The following is a 25,216-nucleotide window of genomic DNA, read 5'->3' as shown; positions in this document are numbered from 1 at the left end:
ACACTGAGATCATGACATGAACCAAAGGCAGACTCTCAACTGACTGAGCTACCCAGGTGCCCAGAACAAACACTTTTTTTAATAGGAATACACCAAAATTGGGCATTTTAACAATCTTAGAGCGGAAATCTAAAAACTATGTGCTGCATTTCCAAACCATGATACAAATACAGGAGCAAAGTTAGACAAAAGGTAAGATCTGGAGCAGTTTTCTTTCTTTTTTAAAAATTATTTTTAAAAGATTTTATTTATTTATTTGAGAGAGAGAGGCATGAGAGAGCACACAGGTGGATGGGAGGGGCAGAGTGAGAGGGAGAAGCAGACTCTCAGCTGAGCAAGGAGCCTGATGCAGGGCTGAGATTACGACTTGAGCCAAAGGCAGACACTTAACCAACTGAGTCACATACGTGCACCTTTTTCTTCTTTTTTTATAAAGATTCATTCATTTAATTGAGAGAGAGTTTGATTTTGTTTCAACCACTTAAAAATGTGAAAACCATTCTATAAAGATTCATTTTATAAAGGTTCATTTATTTAATTGAGAGAGAGAAAGTGCATGCACAGAAGCAGGGGAGGGGGCAGTGGGAGAGGGAGAGAATCTCACACAGGCTCCCCACTAAGCATGGATCCCATGATCCTGACATCATGACCTGAGCTGAAACCAAGAGTAGGATGCTCAACTGACTGAGCCACCTGGGTGCCCCTGGAGCAGTTTTCTAACACCATTTTATACAGCTCCCCATACGGTACCTCCCCCAAGCCCCGAAAGTGAATGTTTTCACCAGAAAGGTATTTTATACTAACAGGATCTGAAAATGTTTTATGAAGAAAAATTAAAACATATTTAAGTGTAAACAGCAATGCATATTATATCCTGAAATAACTCATTAGTATTTCTAAGTATAAAAATAGTCTAATCCAAAGATTCAAACAAGATTGGGTAATCCTAAACAAGACTGTTCTATCTTCACTTTGTGACAAAGCTCTTGCTTTGGGACCTTGACCATGGCAAATTACCTTGAACCTCAATTTCCTCATCTATGATGTGATATTGCGAAGTTTCTTGCCAGTTCTAAAAATATAACTATTCTAAGAACAAGAAAGTAATTAACATCCAAGCAAAAGAATGTCTTCTTTCCCGAAATGCCTGAATATAGCATAGTTAGGAAAGAATTAAAGTTTGAAAACAATTTTCCTGAAATGTTATGAGTTTCTTTAATAGTTCAGAGGCTAAATATTAAAACACTTCAACATTAAGAAATGAATGTTTTAAATAGTAAAAATACATTCCCCACACAGGAAGTTAAACTTTCCAAACACTGGCCAAAAAACTTTATCAAGTCTACATCTTTTAAAAGTGAGACTTCTGTGGCTGGCCCCTACCGATCAGTATAAATTCAATCCAATTTAAAGCCCGGTAACAATGTGGGCAGTCTCAGACTATTACTTTCAATGGGATTGAGTCCCTAAGGATGGCAACGACTGAGTCCCATTGAAAGTAATGGAGTAAGCAATCACATGCCATTACTTTCAAGGAGACACAGTTTCTACAACCCATAATAACTTGGTAATATAAATCTGCACTGACTCATCAGCATGAAGAATGAAAATGCAAAAGAATTTCAAAGTAGCAAATGTGCATCCTGAGACCAAAAAAAAAAAAAAAAAAAAAATCCTTTCTCTTTTGCACCCATAACTCATCAAAGGTAAAACATATTTTAGTGGAGCTAGGAAGTTCCAAGAACTCGGGGTAAGGCAGCATGGATCCTAGGAACAGGATCCTGACCTTCACACATTTCCCTTTGAGCAACTGTTAACATGCTATTGAGTGCTGTCCAGAATTACATGCCTGTTTTGTGCCCTTTTCATTCCTACTTTTATTTTTAAGTATTGGTAGTTTAGAGGAGAATAGTTTTTACCCTTAGAACCACAAATGGTTAAATTCATTATAAATGAGCCGTTTCCTTCTGTCTTTCTTAATACATATGTGCTGATTTCCCCAATAGGTAAGGAAATCCAATCTTGATTTCTCTCCATATGACATTCAGATAAAATTCCAAGAAAACCTGTGTCTTAGAAATAAGAGAGTTTGCCAAGATTTCCTCATTTCATTCCTTTTAGCTAGAAACTAGTTTTGAGCAAGACATTCACTCTTCATACCTCTCCTCAATCCTAATCTCTCAACCGGTGAGAGCAAGATGAACAAGTGACTGGGGCTACTTAGATTAAGTTTAGCTGAGGTTTCTTTTATCAAAGAAATGAGCAGAGAATCTGAATTGAATAAACACTTGCAAAGCTGTATCTAGAGGCATGTTAGTAAAGTTTAACATCTAATTCTCAGGGAGGAAAAAAATGCTTCTGACTGTAGCATTTTGCCAATTTTCCTGGTGTAAATACTTCTACCATGGGTGATTTCATGTTACCAACATGATGATCCTAAACGAAAATTATGGGAAAAACTGTGCAGTAGCACACCATTAAATAGTTATTTCACCATAAAGATACAACAGATGCAAATGACTTCAAGACTACAGATAATAATAAAATGATATAAAGTAATTAAAAGGTGATGAATCTTGAGTATCTATTATTTTTATTTTAAATATAACTAATTTGACTTTAAGTTATAATTTAATTTTTAATAATGACTGTGTTAAACAATAGACTTACAAAATTCCTGACAATCTAAAAATTGGCTCTTGGGAGCCAGGACCAGCCCCCAGAATATCCACTGGGTGCTTTTCTTTTAAATTTAGGGCAGTCAAGTTGACAGTATGCCAAGGATCACAAGGGACTTGCAAATCAGTGTAGACTTACCAAAGTTGTCCTTAGACCAGTGGGATCTATCCGAAGTAAATATCCAAGTGTACTGCAAATTCTGAAAAGTCATATGCAACTTCTTGTTACATGATTCAACCTGTCTGCTGCAAATGAATTAAGGTTTTTATCTAAAAATTTTGATGTGGGAAAGGCATTTGACTCAGACAAATTCAGGTTTATCTCCACTCCCCTTTGTTATGTGTGTGCCCTTGGTTTATTTGTTTTAACATTTTTATGACTTAGCTACCCCATTTATAAATGAGGCTAATAATAGATTATATATGGACAATTATAAGGACTACAACCAGAATTTTTCTCAAATCCTTAGCTTTCCAAATACCACAACAGTATATAATTTCCCTTATGAAATGCAATAATGTAAGTGAAAAAAATTAGCAACTCCCTAAAACCCCTAATGATCTTATAAGTACAAGTTTTAAGTCATTTATGAAGCTATTAAAAAAAGTTCTACCATCTGTAATTTTTACAAGTTTCCTCTTTTATTTAAAGAACAACTTTTGACTATTTGAAACAGCTTCATGAGTCACTTTTTCTTCTGCTTTTTCAATACATATAGCGGATTCTTCAGTTACAGGTTTGAACTCCAGCCAAATGCAGCATTCTATTCTTAAATGTACCCAGAACTTCTAAGAGACATCATTTTACTAAACTTCATCGTGTCTACAACCAGCCCCTGACTTTCTCTAGGAATTTCACACACACACACACACACACACACACACACACACACACAAAAGTAAACAAAATCATTTAAATTACAAAAACTTTTCCTTGATGAGAAAACAAAGACATGTGAAGGTGGGGATGTTATAAGATTAGCCAGGTGCATTCACTGTCTAGAATCTACCCCTGCATATTAGCCTCATAGGGAAATTTAGACTCTTTTCTCAGTGTAATAAAAAATCCTACATGCAGCAGACATTTTGGTGACTCATGAGGAGTCATAACTGAGTGTTTCACTTACAAATCCAAAGTTCCACTGACTGGAAGTAAGCTACCTGGCATGATTTTGAGTGTTAAATATGATGGTAGATGTGGCATACTGGGAATAATGCTTAGGTCTTAAATCTATCAGGCGCCTCCCCTTTGAGACTCCTCTGACACCGTAATGATTAAAGATGCCCCAGAAGAAGACAAAACATAAAGAGAAAGCTCTAGATTGCTTTCCAGGCCAATTTTAGACCCTTCACGTTGCAGGACATCAGCATGTCCATCACTCCTTAACATTCAGTTAAATGACAGCTCTAAAGAAAGGAAAAACAAAAGCCTCTCCTCAGGGAACCTGTACATGCTTCCATTAACTCATTTCTGAATTTTTCCTTTGCTTTTGCTAGATCGTTCCCACAACTTATCCCCCAAAACTGGAGGGAAAAAATTGTTCCCTTTAGCAAATGTTTCTTGCTGCTCCCTCCCTCTTTCCTTCACTGTATTCTCATGGGGGCTCCACTACATATAGCTCCAGAACTTTCAATGCTCATGTCTCCACTGAATTTTTTTTCTCAAAGTTCTAGAGGCTGAGAGAACATCTCACAGTTCTGGATGAGAGTGCCAGCCAGATTGAGTTCTGCTGAGAGCCCTCTTTTGGGTCCACAGATGGTCATCTTCTTGATTTGTCCTCAATGGTAGAGACAGACAGACAAAGAGGTAGAGGGAAAGGGAGAGAGAAAGAGAGGAAGGGAGAAGGCAAGCTCTCTCCTGTTGCTTCTTATAAGGACCCTATCCCACCATGAGCACTCCCACCTACATGACTGAATTACCTCTCAAAGATCCTGCTTCCTAATACCATCCCACTGGGGGTTAGGTCTTGACCTATGAATGTGGGGAGGACACAAATATGTAGTCCATAATACCTACCTTCTACTTGTACTCTCCTGGATCCTTTGAAGTTCCCCATTTTTAATGACCTAGTACCCTAAGTTTTGCTGAGTATGCCTTACAATGTCCCCATGCTGGTCAAATTCTGGCTTTCTCTGGCAATGCCACATTGCTCAAAAGCCTAAAAAGTAAGTCAGCATCTCAAAAGGGGGGTAGTCCTGAGAGAAACGTCAAAATGGAAATATTTTTCTTAGAAGATTAATTTAAGGTAAATGAAGTGGGAAAAGTATCAGCTTTCCATTTTAGCATAGAAATCCTGTCTTGTGTTTCACAGGATGCCTGTATTCTGCCAAATACAGGCTTAGCCATAACTTTACCTTTAAAAGAACATATATGGGGCAACCCCAGTGGCCCAGTGGTTTAGTGCCGCCTTCGGCCCAGGGCGTGATCCTGGGGACCCGGGATCGAGTCCCACGTCAGGCTCCCTGCATGGAGCCTGCTTCTCCCTCTGCCTGTGTCTCTGCCTCTCTCTTGAATAAATAAAATCTTAAAAAAAAAATAAAAGAACATAAATGATTCTTAAGGAAAGCACCACCTAAGAGTCTGTTTCTATAAATTAAATGCATAAGGCCAAGGGAGACCTGACAGGCTCAGTCGGAAGAGCATGTGACTCTTGATCTCAGGGTCATGGGTTGGAGCCCCATGTTGGGTGCAGAGATTACTAAAATAATTTTTAAAAAAATTTAAAAATATAAAATATATGTATATGATCAGACCTTAGATGCTTGAAACAAAGTATTTCCTGGAATACATGCCCGTACTTAATAAATGTTTGTTGATTTATAGTACTAAATCACTTCACCATATGCAGAATATTCTGAAATTGAGGAATTTCTCCTAATCATTTTAGAGACTTTAAGGCTATATATCATAAAATTAGGAACCCCATGAAAGAATGTGAAAGTTAAAACATTCATTTCATCATGAGAGCTTAAAAAAGAAAAAGAGAAAAACTCTTTATTATTATTAAAATGAAATCTTATTCTAAACAACGAATATTTAGTTGTTAGTCAAGAAAAAAATCCCTACCCTTTCCCACCTAACTGGATCTCAGTCTTTCCTCCAGCCACCAAAACAGTTCCTTTTTGGTCACATGTTAAGCTTGCAAGTAATATTTTGGACGTGCTTTCTGGCATTAATCTATCCTTAGTATGTATGTGTTTCAAAGAAGTCCAAAGAATACAGTTGAATAATGGGGAGTAATTTAAATGGTGCATGCAAATTGTCATGAAAAATGAAGAGGGAATTATGTCAAAACAGAATGTTCACGGTATAATAAAAAAAGAAAGAAACAGTTTTCAATGCCTACTGACTTCTTGAAAAATATTTCTATCCCACCAGACTGAACTTTGAAGATGTCACCACTGCTTGTGCAAACTCTTAAAGGAGAGAAAATATCATACCTAGTGCTTGAAAATAAATATATTCTTTTGAGGAATATCATGAACAGTTTTTAGAAACTATTTTACCTATAGTGTTTATAAGCAATGGTTCTGGCAAGAGACACATTTGTATTCATTTTTGTATTCACTGTACAACCCTAGAATTTTGCCCCGTTGTCATCTCTAAAAACAGGCTCTGGACTATAGACAATTTTCACCATGAAAGTACCAGCGAGGTGATAATATCATCAACTAAGCACGGATAGGTTTAAACAAACTTGTTACAGCATTTCCATCTTAAGACCAGTCTCTCTCCTGTTTTCTTTTCTTTATTTGCTTCCATCTACAGAGCCTTCCATTTTTTTCTATGCTATATAAACCTCTATATTTTTTAGTATTCGTCAATAAAAAGAAGTCAGTCATTTCCTGAAGTGTTCCAAACAGCACAATCAAAAGGAAATGATAACAATAAACTTCAATGATTGAAATTTTTCTTGTATCTCTTTAAAAAATTGTTTTATCTTACAAATGCTGGGTCATAACACAAAATCCTGTTTGGTTAATAGTCATTTTCCAATATGTTTTTTTTTCCTTACAGGTATACCCATTTAACATGGATGAAGTTAAGAAAGAAGAGCAAAGGAATAAAGATGAAACAAGAGAGTAAGAGAAAGATTAAGAGGTTGAATATATTGCTATACCAACTAAAAAAAATAAATACATAAAATTTTTTTTAAAAGTTTGGTTATGATGGCATGTTAATCCAGTTCTTCCTAAGTGCATACAAACAAAACAAAAAAGAATTAAAATTAGTAGTAGAAACTTATTTTATGAGGATTATTACATAGAGCTGGTGATCTCGTGGGCAAATCCAGTGCATTAGTACAGAATAGCCACAAAGTTTATTTTGTAGCTTTTGATAAAAGTTTATTTTGTCTCTCAGATGAATGGTGATCTTAAACCAAACCATATTTATATTTGGTAGGGAAGTGCCAGAGTTTTGTTGAGTGAGGAGAGGAAGCTGATTTAAATATGGAAATCTAGCAAACTGCAATTAACATGCGGAAACTCTACTGGATTTTTCAGAAAATGTGAAAGTCTAAAATAGCTATTTATCACTAAGTGGGATTTCCAAGGTAGGAATAAACGATAATACATAATATTGGTAGAAAATATTTAAAACATGTGTTCTTTCCTAGAGGGAGCTTCTGTTTAGTTTATTTTGTTTTGTTTTGTGGTGCATTTGGGTTGCATTCACCTTTCATAGCCTTTGGCAGGAGCTATGTTTTCCTCCAGAAGTTTGCAGTGAGTTTTCTGTAGTGTTTGATTATGATCTAGAAAGGTCTGTCCTGTTTCTTTGGGTGAAGAATCAGAGCATTCTCTTAGAGGATTCTGGAATCAGAGGATCAGGAAATCACATGGCAGGTTGTCCCCAGACCCAAGGCCGGGTCGTGGTTACAGCTTGTTAGTTACCCCACACACATACAGTAAGTGGAGGAAAAGATCCTACTCTAATAAAGTGGCAGCTACATCCCTCTCAAAATGACCAGAGTTTTTCTCTTGTGAATTCATTTCACAAATTATACAGACAAGTTTAACGTGGTCTCCAAATGGAAACAGGATGGTGAGACTCTAAAACCGTTTCTCACATGATGCACATAAAAAAACTGACTCTTAACTGTGCTTGAATCCTGTTCTCAGTGTCTGCAAACTATCCTCCCCTTGAAAATTCAGGATTCTTCCATTTGGTACCTCTGAAAACTGAAATAATCATAAGGTTTATTGTCTATGGTTTGCATATTTTAAGAAAAAATGGTAAATAAATCATCCATACATTAAGAATGATTACTAGCATGTTAGGTGGAATACAGAATTACCTTAGATATATTACACACAATGCTTTTCAGGACGGCAGCTAATTTCCAGCAGAAAGGTCATGCAAAAAATAATGTGATTAGAAGAGGTTGAAGGAAAAAAAATAGCCACATATTTGGACATAGACCAAATTCCCTTTTTGCCACTGTAACTGAAAACCATTGCTTCAATATTTAATGAAACGCTTATGCTGCAGCACCTGGTCACATTGTCAGCACTGCCTAACCACTGCCTCCCCCGTGGGTCATTACTGCCGCCATCTGAAAGGGGGCAAACTGTTCATCGATGACAATAATGCCAGTCTTTAAGAATCTACAGCTACAAAACAGCAGGAGACAGAGTTACTTTGGCTTTGATCTTGGGAAAAATGGCTGGGGGCAAAATGCTGTTTCCTACCATCAGAGACTATACAGTTAGCAATAATTCTGTAAGTCAAAGCCATTCACAGGACTCAACTTGGCTGCCCTGCTTTGCTTTCTCTCTCCCCTTGCAGAAAGCTAGCAGCTCCTGGTGAGAGATCCTTGTCAACAGGAAAACACTAGTTCACGCTACCCTGCTAATGATCCAATGCATCAATACCTCAAACAATCACAACAAGCAGATGTCCTAAGTTAATATAGACTTCCCTGGGATTTTCCTGGTGAAACACGGCTTTAAAAGGCATTAGTCTTTTGTCCTCACTAGAGAACGGCTAAATCCTGGCACCAATTCCTTGGGTATGTGAACCTCAGCCTAATGGAATTTAATTACTTTAGTGGTATTAATCATCTGTACAGTAGAGCAAAGAGTATTTTATTACCACTTTTAAGGGTTATCGGCACATTTATTTCAAATGAACTGTCAAACTACACTACGTGTAAGGCATGCCAGGTTTGAGTTCTGCAGCTCAGGTGAAAATAAATTTACAGTTTAAAACTCTTCCCCTATCATCAGCATCCCACCCATTAATAGTTGCAGCACATATGTAAGACTCTCAAAATTAAAAGAAATTAAGTGTTGAATTAGCTATTCATTTTTTACTCTCTGGTTTTATTCCTTATTCTAACCATTTTGACAACTCATTTGCAAAGGTTGCTTTATACCAAGGACCCCAGGAACACCAATTGGCATCAAATAGGCTGTGACACCATTACAGGCTTAGTTACAGAAAAGTGACGCTAATCTTTTCCATTATCAGGCAACAAGCACCAGCTCAATAATATAAGATTCCTCCAATTCACACCATGTAGCAAATGCTTTTGTTTTTGTTCATATTCAGGGAAAATGAATGTGTACTTCTCTCTCCTCTTGGTTGTTTTTAGCTCTATCTGAATTGTTCTATAAAGAACTCAAAGAAACTCTTGCATCATTTATAAAGCTCTCCTCCTGTGCTAAATAGATCCAAGAGTGTATTGCAAGATGCCAAACTCAGGTTAATTCTGTAGACTTCAGTAAACTTTCTGTTTGTCATAAAGCATTCTACAGAATTCAGGAACAGCAACCCAAAGAGTGGGGGGTGGGGGGGGCAGAATGCAGGACAAGGGTCCAGATACAAAGGTGGCCAGAGAACTCTTGGGGGGCTCTAGAAGCAGACTGTCTGTCTGGGCTTCAGTATCCCACACATTAGTTATGATACTGTGGTATAGCAGGTAATATATTTGGTCTTTGTCCCCAGTTCCTGGCACAAAGCTCCTTATACTCTTGGAATTTCCAGAGCAATAGGAGTGGTGCTTTTTTTTTTTTTTAATCATTTACAAAAAAAACCCTTTTGATCTTATGCTTCTGAGGCAACTTTAGTGTGTGGATGTGTGTGTGTGTGTGTGTGTGTGTGCCCGCGCGCGCGCGCGCGTGCGCTTTAGTGTGTGTGTGGAAAGGGGGCGTGGCTGAGTAGCCTCAGGATGGGGCTGGTCACCAGAAAGACCAAGTATTTAGGAAGTTGGAACTTCTATAGCACCATCCAGGGACCTCTGGGAAAGGGGAGGGAAGAGCAGGGGCTGCAGAAGAAACTCTATAAAAACTCTTGAGCAACAAAATTTGATGAGTGCTTTCAGGTCTGTGGATAGGTGGAGGTGCCAAGAGAGTTGCTCACCTTGGGAGGGCATGGGGCCTCTGCCCTCTTCTCGCACATCTTGCCCTGTGCATCTGTTCCTGAGTTATACCTTTTTATAATGAACTGATAATCTAGTAAGTAAAATGTTTCTCTGAGTTCTGTGAGCTGCTCTAGCAAATTAATCAAACCCAAGGAGATGGTCATGGAAACGCCTGATCCATAGCCAGGAGGTCAGAAGCACAGGTGACAGGCATCTGAAGTGGGGAGGGAAGGCAGTCTTGTAGGACTGAGCCCTAAAGCAGTGGGATCTGCTGAGGTTATTACCAGCTAGTGTCAGAATTAATGACTCGGTGGTGTCGGGGAAACACACACAGATTAGAGATACCTTCGATAAATGATTCAACCTCCTCCGTTTCCTCCTCTGTAAATTGGGAATATAATCATAAGCTATTCTGAAGGTTCAAAGACAATATGTATAAATAAAATAATCTTAGCAGAACGCCTCGTATATAGTGAGCTCTGTTAGGTTGTTGTGATGATTATAAGGAGAATGTATAATACTTGAAAAGCCATATGTTTTGCTTCATCATGGCAGGCCAACATCATGTAGAATGAATTCCCAATGAATTCTTTTTTTTTTAAAGATTTTATTTATTTATTCATGAGACACACACACACAGAGAGAGAAAGAGAGAGAGAGAGAGAGAGAGAGAGAGAGAGAGAGGCAGAGACACAGGCAGAGGAAGAAGCAGGCTCCATGCAGGGAGCCCAATGTGGGACTCAATCCCGGGACTCCAGGATCACACCCTGAGCCAAAGTCAGACACTCAATCGCTGAGCCACCCGGGGGTCCCTCCCCATGAATTCTAATGACTTCTAAGACATCTTCATTTTTTCTTCCTCAACCCACCCCTCCCCCACCAAATTCCCCCGACCTGTTCCACATCCACCTGGTTAAGGCATTTCCACTCATCTTATTTCAGAGACATTCTGCAGTGTGAAGCAAATGAGAGCAATTTGTGACATGAGATACCGCATGTGCAAAAGACACATAATTAGTGTCAAAATGGATGCATTTGCTTTTTAAAGTCTATTTGTCCTGTGATTTCAAATGAATCAAGCTGCTATATCTCTCTCAACAGCTTCATACTACTCCATAATGAATTAAATGGCTCCTTTGAAAAAAAAAAGTGTAAGCTTTATGAATAAAATGCCTTTTCAAATGTTGGGATAAGAAGAACTTAAAAAGACTCTTATGTCTAGTACCCCTTCGTTTAAAGATCTTCTCCAAACTCAATATCTTTGAAAGAAAAGCATTCTCCAAGACGAAAAATAAAGGGAAAAAGAAAAAAAAAAACACCCTTTCCTCCCACCCCAATCTTTCCAAACATTATAATTAGCAGTGGGGGGTAGGGAAAAAAAGCTACAGTATTCAGCAAAGACAGAATAGGGCCCTGAATTTCCCCTACCCCTGCTTAGTCCTCTGACGTCCTAAACATGCAATCAAGGCCCCAAATCCTTTTCAAAGACATTTCATAAGAGAAGAAAGAAGAAAGAAGGCTCCACTGAAAGCTCTAAAATGTTTAGATTCTATCATTTGGCTACTGTATTTCCCCTCTATTTCCATCTCTCTTTCTTTCTTCCCTGATTATTCCTGTTTGGTATTGAAATAATATACTTTCAGAGGACATTAACTCCACCTTTGAAACAAGCTTGGTTTTCCAAATTCCCCAAATTTTGGTCTTTGCTAATTTCCTTATGGATTTGAAAAACAGAACAAAGAATCTTTGAGCCTAACAGTAACCTGTGGAAAAGGCAGAGAATCATTTGCATTTTGGGAAGACCAGGACTATGGATGGTTAAAGGGAAGAGTGTTAATAAATAACTTAATTGAAAGTAGTTAGAGATTCAAGAAAACAATCTGCACTGATCTGGCCAGATATATACACCTCCAGATTATATATAAATCCAATTTCTAGTAACGGTGCACGCTTCATATTTTGGAAGAGAGTTAAAATTAGCTATAGACTTATGGGTTGAATTGTTTCCTATTTGAACAAGCAGAAAATAAATTAAGGACATCTCAGATTCCATCCAGTGGCCCATGGAGATTAGGTTTACCTCATTATTGTCACTTGGATTATTAAAATTAACACCATTGTAAAGACTATAAATGAGCCTCATAGTAAAGGGTTTAGAATATAATCCTAGTTCCCTCTTATTCTTCCAACCATAAACCCTATTTCTTCACTGTGAAATGAAGACAGTGTTAATCATCTTAACAAGCACATGAGGATAAATGACATAAAATTTATATACCAAGTTAAACTCCATAAATCAAACATGTCATAAAATGACCAACTATATTAAAGGAAAAAGAAAATGATGCCATCTCTTTTCTTAGAGGAAGCCCCAGGGTTCACAATAGTGAGCTCTAGCTATTTTTAGTTCTAGGTAATACAGGGACAAAGTATCCTTTGTAGTGAAAAAAAACCTTTCATTTAATCTACATTCTCCAAGCCTAGAATTCCTTTGGCATAATTTCTCTGTCCTTCCAGTATTTGCCTTTAGAGTTGGCCATGACCACTATTTGAATGATAAGCCCTGTTAGTAGCTCTCAGAAATGATGAACTAAGTGCCCAGTTGCATATGAAACCAGACTAATGGAAATATCATACAAACCCAATGGATGTTTATACTCTAGAGGACAAATGCTAAGGTGATGTGAATGCACGTAACTGGAAATAAACGTAGATGGAAAAATCACTAGTGAGAGCTATTATTTCTTACAACTTGCATGATCATTAAGTTCATCATTTTATAAAACATTTCCTATTCATTAATCACTTGACTGGTACTCAGAGTACAAAATTGTCAATATCAGGATCATCAGTATTACAGAAATGATTGCATAAATTGTGGTACATCTATTGGTGCAATATTATGGTATCAAATGATCACTGAGAGCTTATAATAATGGAGGATGTGTTTTGGCAAGATGAAATTAAATGGAAAATACTAGTAGCCATGCTTTGATTACAACTGTATAAAATAAAGCACTGCATGTAGATAAAAAAAAATTGGAAGAAAATACATCAAAATATGAACTGTGATCAGTTTTGGTTGGTCACAGAAAGAATTTCTTTCTTCTTTCTAGTTTTCCCAAATTTACTCATGTTTTTTAATGTTCTTTTCCTAGGCTGAGGAAACGCACATGCAACTAATTTTGTTAATTAGGAAGACAGAGAAAAGACCTCATTTTATGTTTTTGTGTCACCGCAGAAGGGTGCAAACCTACAACTGATGTTACATGTTGACTGGGGCAAAGGTATGTACAGTAAGGCCCCCAGCATAGAAGTTCTGTTCCTACTATTGATGTTCCCCTTTAGTTCTTTGTAATCAGCAATCCTTCTCTAATCCCAGACTACTGGCCCTAAGCATCATTCATTCCACTTTTCAGATAATACTCTGGATTTTCCTTTATTGTTGAGATTTATTTATTGCTGCCACTTATTTCAACATAAGCATCAATTATCCAATTACCAAAAATGTCCTTTATTGTGCTGTTTGTGAAAACAAATGACTTCTCATTTAACAAAATTTATTTTTTAGAAATAAATTATCTTTCCTTGAATTCATCCCCAACTTGCTCAATTTTCTCCATTCCTACGAATATTTTCATTCTCTGCTTGACACATCTTAAGGTGCATTGACTGAAATTAGACTCGGTATTCTAGATGAAAGTGTATCATTATTTGATATAACATCAGCTTAATATTTCCATATTATTTTCTCCCTCTTTTAATGCACCCCAGAGTCCTATTTGCTTTCCTAACTGCCTATGTGTGATGGGGAGACTTCTTCCTAGAGCTGTCCATGATGGCTCCTAACTCACTTAAACAGCACACACTGTTTTAATCATATCTGTTTTCATAGATATCACATCTTTTTATGAGCTGAACTGTTCTCTTGCTAACTTAGCTTTTCTTTTATGTGAAATGTTCTAGGTCAGATAAGTAATATGGTATTCAAAGATATAATGATAAAAAGTAATGTTAGCTCAGCGGCAAGGAAAAATTATGTTTCCAACATAGTGTTAATCATTTCTACAAATATATGAGAATTACATTAAAAGATTTTCATATGAGTGAATATTGAAATATTTAACACTTATGAAAGAGATTTATGTGCCTGTCTTGTTTTTCATAAACGTCTTTGCCATTTTACTAATTAACCAAAGATATCTTTGTTTAGACAAATTTTGTCTCCATCACAGCCTATGCTCTTTCTACATTACTTTTTCCTGCAGTAAAATTAAAGCACTCAGTTTTACACACTAATCATCCTCTAGGTAACAGATTGCAATATTTTGAATACAAAAGTATGAGACAGGAAGATGGGACTTTTGGGCGTTCATCCCGGATCTTTCGCCCAATGTGTGCTGTGCTCTGGAAATGTACTGATTTCTCCTTAGCCTCAGTTAACTTGTTCAAAGAATGGATGTAGCAATTTTAACTACCTTACAAGATGTCACAATTTTTATAGTTTAAAAAGATGTGATTCCCAATTATTTTTCCTCAGATTACATTTGAGTATTCTTCATCACATCTTTATATACCTTCCTACAATTATAACCTGTGAGAATATGCCTCCGTGCATAGTCTAAGACTTCAGTTTTGTGGCTGAACATCAGTGCCAAAGGCTTTTTAGGTTCTTTCCAACCAGCCTCAGTTTTCAAAGCATATACTTAACTGCAAAATTAGGAGAAAGTGTTTCCCCCCCATACTCATAATTTTCATGATCCCAAACCTTTCCTGTCAAATTTAGTCAATATTTATTTGGGGAGAAATATCACTTTGTCAATTTGAAGCAACAGTTTAATCTTATCCTAGCTTTCTTTGGCCTTCCATAGGCCTCTCATCCACTTTCAGATGAAGTCTGCTCAGGACATAAAAATCAGAATTTATATTAGTGGTCTTAGTAAAAATAAAATATATTTAGTGAAATAAACATTATATAAAATACATGTTTGCAAATATTTATATTAGATTATATGGATTAAATTAATATATTAGATTTGAATTAATATTACATACCTCTTTCAAATAGTTACTCTGTTCTTCTGACTCATCTAATTGCATATTAATTTAGTTACTGGTTGAAAAAGATGGTGACTCATTTTTATACAGGGAGATAAAACAGAAAAGATTGGATACGTGGATTAAAACATGAATAGCTACCTCATAAGTATTGCTGATGCCTTCATGAATTTTATCCTATAAGTATTTATTGAGAATTTATTATGGATCAAGCATATCCAAGATGTATGAGCTGGTCAATAAGAGTGAACAAAACAGAAAAAGTCTCTTCTATCATAGAGCTTACAAATAAGAAGTATGAGTTAGCCTGAACTCTATGCACTGGCAGTTTTTGTAGGACACAAGTGGCCATATCTCAGGCAAATTATAAGTCAAATGATGGTGTCACAGGAAGGACAATGAAGCCAGGTTCAAGGAGAAACCAAGTTGATGTGAGATATTATTCTTTTAAATAGGGTAGATGGAGAAGGAAAGGACCTTAAGGAAGCAAGGGAACAAGAAAATGTGGTTATCTCTGGAAAGAGCATTCAAAGCATGGGGTACAACAGAAACAAAATCCTGACGCAGAATTGGATTTAGTCGTTGAGAACCAGCATGGGCGCCATTGTGGCTGGAGCAGGGTTGGCAAGCAGGAGAGAGTAGAAGATGGTGAGATCAGCAAGGTAGAGATGGGGCTTGAAGGTAGTAAGGTAATGCAGGGCCATGTGGCCACAATAAGGAATTTTGTTTTACTTTAATAGAATTGAAAGCTTTTGGAGGGCTTTGAGCAGGGAAGTAACATGAAACTTACATTTTATCCTGGTCATTAGGTTGAGACCAGCATCTAAGAGGGCAGAGAGAAGGGCAGAAGCTGGGAGGCATATGAGGAAGTCTTTACAACAATCCAGGCAAGAAGTGACAGTGGCTTGGGCCAGGTAGGCAGAAGTAAGGTGGGGAGAAGCAGTCATATTCAGGGTGTAAACTGGAGCTAGAGTTGACAGTTCTTGTTTATAGATTAGATATAGACTGAGAGAATGGGGTGGGTGGGATGAATCAAGATGGCTACAGCCTCCAAAGTGCAACACGGAGCTGCTACCTGACTTTGACAAGAATTATTTTGGTGAAACAATGGAAACCAAAGCCTGATTGGAATAGATTCAAGAGAGAATGCTGGGAGAAAATGATTAGAGACATATTTTTTCTAGGGTTATTCCTACTAAAATAAAGAAATGGGGTAGTAGGGAGCAAAGGCATTTGCAGGTAAAAGAATATTTTTAATGACACATGATACAATAGCACGTTAACTTTGCTTATGGGAGTCATCAGGAGCAAAAAATGGTGCAGGAGAGAGAAAGGAGAATTGCTGGAATAATCTCCTTGAATAGGGAGAGGAGATGAAATGCGGTGTAGGAGCTGGCCTTGGGAAGGGCAGTTTATCCATAGTGAGATCCACATAAAAGGCAGAATCTGAAAATATTCTTCTAAAAGAATATGAAAGTGACTAGACTGGGGAAATGTACTATGATTTCCAGGTTGCAATAAAGGCACAGTTTAGGTAGTGGTAAAGATGGCCAGTAATGTTGTGAGCTTTCCTCCAATCAGCCGTGAGGGTAGAGAGTGAAGGGTTGCATTTGTCTAGGTTAAGATGACAAGAGAGGAAACATGCGACAATGTCTAATCATGAACAACTGAATCTAATTAGGATAGGGATAACAAAGACACTGGGTGATGATGAAAAAAAAGTAAAAATGATTGACAGATCCTAGGGGGAAGTTGAGATACTAGAAGGGGAGAGCTGGAAAGATAAAAATGGAGATTGGAGAGTCAGAAGCTTGAAATTGAGATGATAGAACAGATCGAGCTATTGATATTGGCAAGGTCTAGGCCAGCGGCTCTCAGAGTCACCTGGAAGCCTTGATAAAAGATTTATTGACTTTAAACTCAGAGTTTCTGTTTCAATAGGTTTGGGGCCTAGCCCCCAAATTTGCATTTCTAGTAAGTCCCAGCTGATGCTGCATCTCCTGGTCTGGGGTCACAGTTTGAGAACCACTGGTCTGGAGTGTGATCATGGGTGAGATGGGGTGGAAAACATGATTGCTGTGGGAGGGCGTTCAAAGACCTTGCAGGCTTGGGTTTTAGAAAAATCATTCATGTGACTAATACATGAACAGGGGTATTCAATCCACACATAGATTTTATTCAGCCACCAATTGTGAGTCCAGTGTTGTCAGGTCTCATACAGAATCAAAACATAACAAACAAATCAAGAAACACCTTCACTGCTGTGAGACTCACATTTCCAAATTATGTCTGTCTCCTGGAAAGATGCAGTACATTTATGGGATTATTTATTGCACTACAAAGTGTAGAATTCCCAGTGTAGTTGGTGTAGAGCAAATAACACGTGTTTCTGAAAAGTGACAGGTAAATGGAATAATTTCAAATGTGGAAGAGAGCTCATTAAATAAAATCGTACCTAATCATTTTATAAAGTGAACACCTAATTCATAAATTTGTGATTTTTTTAATATTGAGTAGTTTATATAGATGTTAATACTGTACTCTTCCCCCCAGGGGCAAAAAGCCCCCTCAAACACAATATTATTCACATAATTTCAGGGAGTTTAAGGACCCTATGAAGCCCATCCATGTGAAGTGTCCTCAGTCTAACTGAAAATCAACTAAAGGTAGAACTACAGAAAAATCGCTTTTGTATCTTTCCTTCACCCATAGCACACGCAGCCCTTTTTATGAAAAGTAAGCCTCTTTTGCAAAAACAAAACAGAGCAAATCAAACATATTTTCTAAGCACAAGCGGTTTTATAAATGTCTCTTTGGACATGAAAATCACATCAACGAAAACTGAACTAATCATGTATTTTCATGAGTCCTGAGCAATGTGAAGCATCTGAAGAGATATAAGATCATGGTTTTGGACCTCAAAACCATACTATTTACTACAGTTTTATGCCATGAAAGGGAATATAAAGCACACACACACATCAAATGTACCTGAAAATATGTGGTTTTAAGTAAGGATTCCAGAAGGCAAAAGGAGAGGTGTCACATCATTGTTAATAAATTTGTTGTCAGAATAAGAATTCAAATATTAAGTAGTTAAAAGCAATGGCTCTTCGTGTCAGAATAGTGAGGAATAGATTTACTGAAAGAAATCAGCCTGGAGTTGGCCCTTGTAGGCAAAACAAACACAATCAACGTGTAGAAAGGATGTCTCAGAGACAGCATTGGCTGGCTACTTGTTGGCCTGAAATCTGACATGTTTGGCAAGTTCTCCATCAAAATGCACCATACCTGTCATTAGAGAGTGAAATGGGCCAAACAACGTGCAAGATCTCAGCAGAGCAGATGAGCAGATTCAAATTAATGCAGAAGCTAAGGTACTAAGTTTCCTCCAGGAAAGCTGCTCCCTGGTTCCCAGTCATTGCTTAGGGACTATTCAAGTGTCAGCCTTATTCCAAATACCCACTGTTATCATTCTCTTATCATTACGTATCTGTGAGCAGTTTACAGTTTACAAAGGTGTTTCATACACGTGTCCTCATTTCTTGCTGTTAATAGTACTTGTATTGACCTTTCATTAAGCAACTTCAGGGAGATAAACAAGGAAGAAAATGGCTGCAATTATTTGATCTATGTAAAATCTCATTCCATTAAAAAAGGTCTTTAAGAAGTGACACAGATTGACACACTTTGCACCAATAGAGTAATACTGCAAGTATCCTTACTATTGTCCTCTGTAATACACATTGTAGGTTGAGTTTCATGAGTCAAAAGAAGAGGAACATAATTGCTTCTGGGTTAAAAAGAAAAAAACACATGTATCCTTATTTTCTGAATTTCATAGGTTGTTGAAACAATGTGTTTTGCTCTGGTTTGTTTCTTTTACCAACTTCCCCAAATTAAATAAAGGACATATTATTATGACATTATATGGAAATACTCCAGGTATTTTATTAGAAATATTGGGATATATTCAAGATACTCAATTAATACGTTTTTGGGTTAACTTGGGTATAGTAAAGTAAGCAAAATTTAATATTTTTTTAAAAATTTGCAACCTTGAAAGGTCTTCTAATCATTAGTGGCCTAGGGTAGCAGGCAGATGATGAGATTGAGTTGAACAACCTCAACAGTAAGGAGGGAGAGGCCAGTGCTGAAAAACAAATCCACTTACTTAATGGTTCTTAAGAGTTAGGATCCAGATTATTCAAATTTTAAATAAAATTAAAATGTAAAATTTTGCATTTTAATTATTTTAACTATCTATTTTACCTCTTAGGCCTGGCCCCTCAAGTCCTAACACTTTATTTTATGCCTTTAGAATATGCTTTACTAAAAAAGTTGAAGGGCAGTTGGGTGGCTCAGTTAATTAAGTGTCTGACTCTTGGTTTTGGCTCAGATCATGATCTCATGATCCTGCAACAGGATCCACACTGAGTGCAGAGTCTGCTTGTCCATCTTCCTCTCTGCCCCTCCCCCCATAAGTGAATAAAATCTTTAAAAATAAATAAATAAATAAATAAATAAATAAATAAATAAATAAATAAATATAAATTGAAAAGTTGAGAAGTTTCCCAGACCTTGTAAATTAGATAGTGAAGATCGTTTGGAATACCCAGACTGTTCTATTACTCAGAACTTTTGCAGCTTTCTGGAGTAAGCATAATGGAACTGATGGCAAGCAACTGCTCATGTGTGCCAGTCATGCCTTGGAAAATCCTGAGGCACCTTTGACTCCTCAAAGGCCAACATATGATTAAACTTGGTTTCGGGGATCTTGGGTGGCTCAGTGGTTGAGTGTCTGCCTTTGGCTAGGGCATGATCCCAGGGTCCTGGGATCAAGTCCTGTATTGGGCTCCCCACAGGGAGCCTGCTTCTCCCTCTGTCTGTGTCTCTGCCTCTGTCTCTGTGTTTCTCATGAATAAATAATATACATCTTGAAATAAAAAAGGACTTGGTTTCAGTTTTAGGCAAGTTTGCTCTGATTATCAGAAAATTAATTATCTATAAATTTTATATGGAATATGTATATGAATATTTATTTAGACAAAGCATTCAATTTTACAATAATTCCAAATAATAGAGTGCACTTTAATTCTTATTCAGAATTGTAATCATTAATACCAAACTTTCCTCTCTGCAACCATCTATCATGATGATGTACTTGAAAAAATGACTAAATTTCCTTTTGGCCATGAAAAACTGCATACACTAGCCTGGAAGCAAAAGATCTAGGAAGAAAACCTAAATAAATCTAGAATTGAGCAAAAAAGCACAAGGTATCCAATTTCACTCAACAGTGATTAAAATCTCCAAACCACATGTAAAATTCTGCTGACTGGATTCAGCCAGAAGTGAAATAAAGAAAGCAAAAGTTTTTCTATACATAGCTAAAAAAAAAAAAAAAAAAAAAAAAAAAAAAAAAAAAAAAAAAAAAAACATGGGTAATCATAAACTCCATTCCACCAGGAAAAAATAACAAGATTTAAAATTGTTGTAATAAGGCAGTGGTTAAGAATACAACTACATTATGCTAATTATCATAGTTATACCATTAACCAATGTAAATTACTACACTTATTAGAGGCACAAAAATGGCTCTGTACTTAGAAGATACAGATAAGTTATAGTAAGTTTTATAGGCTGAGAGTAAAATTATGCCTCTTTTGCAATAAAAATAATGGTTTTAAATAGAAAATAATAAATAACACAAGTGAACATGCAAGTGTATAATAATTAGTTTAACTTTTATGGAGGGCAAGACCTCAGTTTTATTATCACTAGTGTATCATATTCACTTCAGCTCTGTACAACTGTATGTAGCCTTCTTTATTTAAAGCAAATGTTTGGTGTGTCAATGTGCGCTAACTCCTACAAAGGCACGTTTGTTTTTTTTTTTTTTTTTTCCTTTTGTGGAAAGGAAAAAAAGAAAGAACCAGTGAAGAAAGAACCAAAGCAATTTTCAAGGCTCTTCGATTCAGCTGTTATTTTAAGTTCACATAATCTTTCTCCTGAGCCGAAGTTAAAGTTTGGGAGATGCTCTTGACATCCTTACAACCATGAATCACTTACCAAGACCTGTGAATCCTATTTCCTAATGCTTCTCCAATATGTACCCTTCTCTCCATCTCCACCAATATCCCAGTCCAAGTGATCCCCACTTCTCACCTTGCTTTTATCAATAGCCTTTAACTGCTCTCTCTTCTTATGCCCTACTCTGAACCAGTCAGAGTATTCCAGTTTAACCATGTGTCTCTGGAGCTGTCCTCACTGCTATGGGGATAACTTCTAAAATCTTTACTTGGACCTACAAGTCTTGCAGAATCTTGCTTCAACTCACTCTCTGGGTTTATTTCTATCCAACTTTGCTATTCATATTCCAGCCTTTCTCACCTTTTTTTCAGATCCTTCACTGTTCTATTCTCCCTCCTGCCTTCAGGCTTTCCCTCTTTTTCTTTTTTAAGATTTTATTTATTTATTCATGAGAGACACAGAGAGAGGCAGCGACTCAGGTAGAGGGAGAAGCAGGCTCTATGCAAGGAGCCTGATGTGAGACTCAGTCCTGGTACTCTGAGATCATGCCCTGAGCGGAAGGTAGACAGTCAACCACTGAGCCACCCAGGCATCTCAACTTTTCCTCTTTTTCAATGCTTTTCCCCAATACTCAGCTTAACAATCACTTGCTTACAAAAGTTCGCTTTGGCATCCACCTAGGTCACGTAAAATATATGTATCATCATATATCAGTCTGCTGTATGATGGTCACGATTCTAATTATTTATTTATATATGTCTATTATCCCTGCCACCCCTACTCTACATGTCTCTCACTCCCAAAACATTATATACATAAACTTTGTTAGGCAAGTACCATGGAGGTTTTGTTCTCTCCTGAATCTCCAGCTCTAAGAGCAGTTTATACTACATAATATAAATACCCACCAAACTGTTGAATAGCTCTATGCCTGGGAGAAAAAAATATTCCATAGCTTTGGTGCTGGGAGTTAAGGATGGCTCCACCAAAGGATAAACCTGGATAAAGAACAGCAGGAATGAAACCATTTTCTCTGAAAGGAACTAGCCCTTGCTCATGACTAAACACCTTATTTTGAGCATCTGTAAAATCAGGGATACAAATAGATACTGGATATTGTTCATAATTGTAGGGATATTCTAATAAAACAATTTTCATGAACACACTTTCCAAACTATAAAGAGCTATGCTATACAAATGTAAGTTATTACTGGGATATGTGTGTATATGTGTGTATAAATGTTGATTTGAAGATGTATTTAGATATAATTATAAATATTTATATTTTCCCAACTGTGCTGTGATTTTTTTCAAGGATAAAGATTGTGTCTTCTTTTAGTGAAGTAAAAATTATGTTTGTTTTTCAAAGCTGAAACAAGTAATGTCTTCTTTTCTAGGTCTTACCCAGTAATGGGTACACAATGGTTGCCCACAAATGCTTTGTGAATGAAGAGTTCAGTGGTCTTTAGTAATCAAGGAGCAAAAAGTCATGCATAATGACAGGCTCTGCAAGGAATCTGCAACCAATAAGCAGATTACACATAGATTTTCCCAGGGAAGCTCATGCATCGCTCTGTACTCGCTTTCAGACACACTCACAGATAAATGCAGTGGTGCTGGATCCGAGTACGAAACACTAGTGATTTATGTGAGACTTAATGGGGAGGGGCTTATCTCTGTATTTTCCCTAAGAAGAAGCCCAGTCAAGTAGCAATCTTTTCTTGCTAATCAGGATTAAAATTTACAGATTTATTAAGGAAAGCATGTGATGTGATAAGCACTGGGTGTTATACTATATGTTGGCAAGTTGAATTTAAATAAAATTTAAAAATTTACAGATTCAGCAACAGAAATACGAGAAAATTATCTAATCATCTATTTCAGAATGAATTCCTAAATGTATTGCTTTTAAGTTTCAAAATTGATAAAAAACAATTTTTCTTGTCTATGATAAAAAAATTAGGTATGTTAATATAAACCCAGGGGGGGAAATGTGGCAGAGAAAGAAAATTACAAACACAAACTATTGTAATCAAAACAGTATGGTATCAGAGACACCTGGGTGGCTCAGTGGGTCATAAGTGTCTGACTCTTGATTTCAGCTCAGGTCATATCAGGATCATGAAATCAAGCCCCGAGTGGGGCTCCGTGCTCAGTGGGGAGTCTGCTTAAGATTCCCCCTCTCCCTCTGCCCCTCCCAGCACCCCTCACTCCCTCTCTGTTGCTCTCTATTAAATAAACAATTTTTTTTTTTTAAAGTATGGTGTCAAGATAGGAATAGTCAGAGAGATCAGTGGAACATACTAGAGAAACGCACAAAAAATTAATAGTGGGAATTGAATATACAGGAAGATACAATTTCAATCTAGTGAAGAAAGGATAATTTAAAAAAATAGTAAGGCAAATAGCTATCCCTCTGAGTTAAAAAAATCATATGCTAAAATTCCAGTTTGATTAAAAATTTAAATGTAAACCTAAACCAGTAAAAATATTAGAAGAAACTTTAGAGACTGAATTTCCAACCCAGAGATTAAAGAAAAGCTGGATATATCCAAGTGTGTAACACTTACAATTTTTGAACGACCAATGATTCTATAACAAAATCCATTGGCAGATAATATGTTAAGATTTTGCTATCCAGGTGACATAAAAGTTTTAAAATCTTAAATCCAGGGATCCCTGGGTGGCACAGCGGTTTAGCGCCTGCCTTTGGCCCAGGGAGCAATCCTGGAGACCCAGGATCGAATCCCATGTCGGGCCCCTGGTGCATGGACCCTGCTTCTCCCTCTGCCTATGTCTCTGCCTCTCTCTCTCTCTCTCTGTGACTATCATAAATAAATAAAAATTTTTAAAAAAAGACTTAAATCCACAAATGGCTTTTCATATTGATAACGAAGGGATCTACCATCCACACTGATGAACCTTGAAAACATTATGCCATGAGAAGGAAGCCAGACACAAGAGGTCACATATTGTGTGATTCCATTCACATGAAATATCCAGAACAGGTAAATCCATATTGACAGAAATGAGATGGGTGGCTGCCAGAGACTAGGGAGAAGGAGAAATGAGGAATAACCACTTAATAGATATAGGGTCTGGAGAGGGCAATAGAGATGTTTTGGAACTAGATAGAAGTTGGCCTGTACAACATTAGGAATGTACTAAATGCCACCGAGTTGTTCACTTAAAAATGGTTAGTTTTAGGTTATATGAGTTTCACCTCAATTAAAAAAAAAAAAGGCATACTACCCAACTGATGTACAAAGCATCTGAACAGACATTTCACCAAAGTTTATAAAATACATCCAACCCCCATGGCAGACAGGAAAATGTGAATTCCACGAGACAGTTCATGTCCACCAGATTTGAAAATCGTACATAGAGAAGTAAAACCTACTTCTGGTGAGGATTCAGAAAAATGGTTTCATTTAACAGTGAAAGCTGTAAATGGGAATTGTTCCAGAACTTTTTCAATAATTCAGACAGATCTATAAAAATTAAAACTACATACCCTAGTTCTAGGAATCCTATTTCTGGGAATGAATCTTAGAAATAAAAACATCAGTAGGTAACCAAAGTGTTTACTGGGATCCCTGGGTGGCGCAGCGGTTTAGCGCCTGCCTTTGGCCCAGGGCGCGATCCTGGAGACCTGGGATCGAATCCCATGTCGGGCTCCCTGTATGGAGCCTGCTTCTCCCTCTGCCTGTGTCTCTGCCTCTCTCTCTCTCTGTGACTATCATAAATAAATAAAAATTAAAAAAAAAAAAGACAAAGTGTTTACTGAGACCATAAAGAATTAGAAACAAACAAAAGTGCCCTCAACAGGGAAATGGCTGAAGATCAACTGAATAGGAGGGATCTTTTTCCCCAATGTCATGTGACAACATACAGAGGAGTCCACATACTGCAATTCTATTTTGTAAAGCAAAGGGAATAGATATGTTTATATATGATTATATGAACATGGAGAAAGTCATGGAAGCGTCCACATAGGATATTAGTGTTAGTGACACAATAGGGCAGGGGGAGATGCAGATGGTCTGAGGAGGAGAAAGGGGAGAAGAAATATAAAGGGAAGAA

The 25,216-nt window shown here is 37.1% G+C and overlaps 1 protein-coding gene across 4 annotated transcripts in view; it reads left to right on the top strand.

The window, feature by feature from the left end:
- FANCL (FA complementation group L) overlaps window positions 1–25,216 on the top strand; it is a 370,306-nt gene that overhangs the window by 17,559 nt on the left and 327,531 nt on the right. For 2 of the 4 annotated variants that reach the window (XM_049115550.1, XM_049115549.1), the window contains 3 exons: window positions 6,697–6,761; window positions 8,467–8,689; window positions 13,201–13,329. The gene's annotated coding sequence lies outside the window, so the exon portion shown is untranslated. The remainder of the gene's footprint in view (window positions 1–6,696; window positions 6,762–8,466; window positions 8,690–13,200; window positions 13,330–25,216) is intronic. The other 2 variants (XM_025467824.3, XM_049115548.1) reach the window with 1 other exon arrangement.

This window comes from Canis lupus, chromosome 10 (genome assembly GCF_003254725.2).
Source record: "Canis lupus dingo isolate Sandy chromosome 10, ASM325472v2, whole genome shotgun sequence".
Lineage (NCBI taxonomy): Eukaryota > Metazoa > Chordata > Mammalia > Carnivora > Canidae > Canis > Canis lupus.
Note: the sequence above shows the minus strand (reverse complement) of the source record. Positions and strands in the feature narration are given on the sequence as shown.